The sequence below is a fragment of the Condylura cristata genome, unplaced genomic scaffold, assembly GCF_000260355.1.
Source record: "Condylura cristata isolate star-nosed mole 26May11 unplaced genomic scaffold, ConCri1.0 scaffold00014, whole genome shotgun sequence".
Taxonomy (NCBI): Eukaryota; Metazoa; Chordata; class Mammalia; order Eulipotyphla; family Talpidae; genus Condylura; species Condylura cristata.
Genome location: NW_004567115.1, coordinates 17,719,137 through 17,721,941, shown reverse-complemented (window position 1 = coordinate 17,721,941; position 2,805 = coordinate 17,719,137).

Below are 2,805 nucleotides of genomic sequence, written 5' to 3'. Positions count from 1 at the left end.
TGGGGATGGCATGTTAAATCATTTCATTTAGGAGCTGGAGTATGAAAGAGATCCATATTGATAGCTCTTGTCATTATTACTGTCTTCAAAAATGAAGTTTAGGCAAATTGACAAATAGAAGAAAATACAAAACTAAGGCCATGCATTAATCTATAGACTCTGTGTATGTGTGGAGGGGAGGGATGGTATTATTATTATTGATAGAGAAAAAATCTAGAAGAGCCACTAAGTTTCAAAAGAATCAAATGTAATGTGAGTGAGGGGGTGTAGCATCTGATAAAACCAAAAAATGCAAACCTTTATTCATTTCATTGTCACTGACCACATGCTTTGTTCCAGACACTTGGCTACACAGGTCAGATACATGAGACAGAAATATTGTCCTGAATTCCTGATCTGAAGGAATTCACAACACAAGGGTGAATGCAGGAATGTAAATAAATGCATTGAATACAGCGTAGTGCAATGATAATAGTGGTGGCACAGTTCCCTGGAGGAGCTGACACCTGAGCTGAGTTAACTAATTAGCAAGAGTTAACTGAGCAGAGAGAAGTGGAGAGGGCATTCCGCAGGCAGCCAGAACCAGGAGAGGCAGAGAGTAAGAAAAAGCAGGGTGTATGTGCCAGGAACTTCAAGCAGCTTGTCCTGCCGGTCAGTAGGGCAGAAGACTTGGGGTGCTGAGAAATGGGAATGGTGCTGTCTTTGTAACGAGCATGAATTTTATCTTGAAAAATACTGAGGATTATGGAAAAATAGGAGTAATTCTTTCCCTTTTAGGGATATATTCTACACAAAAAAGACATATTTGTATAAGGACTTTTATTACGACATTTTCTGTCATAACAAGAACTTGAAAAGAACATGCCTATTGGTTAGAAATATTTAACCAACCATAGAACATTCCAATTATTAAATAATCACAATTCAAAGAACAAAGTACAGTAAGTAGTCTTGCTTCACCCACAGAGTGTAGTGAACGCCTAAAATCACTTATAGTATTGAGTCATATACATACTGGTGGTTTTTTTTTTTTTGTATATACATATGTATGTTAAGGTTTATAAGTTAGTCGTAGTAAGATTTCAAACGATAACACAATAAACTAGAAGATTGTAACAACATACAGTAACAAAAGATATATGAATGTGGTCTCTCAAAATACCCTCTTGGATGGACTATTTTGGGATTGCAGTTAATCTCAGGTAACTGAAGCCACAGGAAGCTAAATGGGGGGGGGGGCGTAGGGAAGGCTACTGTTACTTCATTAGGAATGAGATGAAAAGATATTAAAGATATATAGAAGAACTACTTGTGTGATATGATCCATTCATGTGAGAAAACCCCACCACAGGATTTTCTCTCTTCATTTTGCTCATCTCAGCTTTGTATGTCAGATTCCTTCTTCCTCTTCTGACTGGCTGCAGCAACTTCTCCACTAATCAAGGCAAGATGTCTGGCCTCCAGATTTACCAAAGTTTATGATTTCCATCTCCAGCCATAGAGGGAGTTCAATGAGAAACTTTGTGAGTCCAAAAACACAGGAAAGAACTGCGATATGAACCAAACAACTGTGGCCGGAGTGAGAGACCACATAAAATGGCCTTCCTTCGCAGGGAGAAGGGAGCCTCCCTCACCGAAGAAAAGGAGGAGCAGCAATGGCCGCACTTTACACTCCTGTGTAGATCCTTCCATGTGCGATCTAGGCTGGGCTCATACTGCTCTCTGAACTATGGAATGTGGCAGAAGGAGTCTGTGTGGGTTCTGAGCCTAAGCCTTCAGGATGCTTGGTAGCGTCATTGATCTTTCCCCCTTTGGAGCCCTGGGGTCAAGTAAGATGTTTGGTTGTCCTGTTGGAGAGAACACATGCATGCAGACTACCCGGAACAACTCGGGCTTTGAGGAAAGGAAAGGCCCTGAGGTTGCACAGGGAGAGAGAATGAGAGAGAGGCAGCTGTCCCAGCATTCCAGTGGACTCTTCAATACCAGCACAGTCTCTGACTAACTGCTTGAGGCCCCAGTAGAACAAGCCACACGGGACCGGGGAAAATGATAAAAGGCTGTTATAAATCTCTCAGGTTTGAGAGAGCTGTCATGCCCTAAGAGATAATCCAAATACTCATCTTCACGGATATAACCAGAAGTGAGAAAAGCACTCTTTCTGTAGGAGTTTACTGCTGGGTGTCTGCCTTTTGCTCTGCAAACTGACCACTTCCACTCCCGCCCCCAAATCAGTCTGACAAATGTGAGGAGCTGGGAAAAGTACACAGTCAAGTATGCCATGGTTAAAAGGAAGGAAAAAGAAATGGGGACCAGGAAATCCAATCTCTGTGTTGTCATTATTATCTATCAACTAGAATCATGGAAAAAACAATGATTATGAGACTAGACTGGGGAGAGGTTGAGTTCTGACACCTATCACTTACAGAAAAATGATTGTGATGTTTCTGGGCTTTATTTTACACTCCTGTGAAATAAACCTTATTGTAAGCACCAAAGAAAATAATATATAAAATATATTAAACATGGGTTGGGTCATTTTAGGAACCTAAATATTATAAAAACAATAATCACTTTTCTATTCATTGAGTAAAAAGAGCAAGGTGTAAAAGAATATGCATAGCATAGCACCATTTATGAGATGGTGTTAAATGAACATAATAATACTGAATTGTTTTTGTTTACATTTTATGTAGCAAAAGCACAAAACATGCATGGGAAGGATACATGCTAATCTATTACTTAAGAAGGGAAAAAGACAGGGAAAGAAAATGGTATTTTTGCTGCCCCTATAGTTTTCAGTGTTTT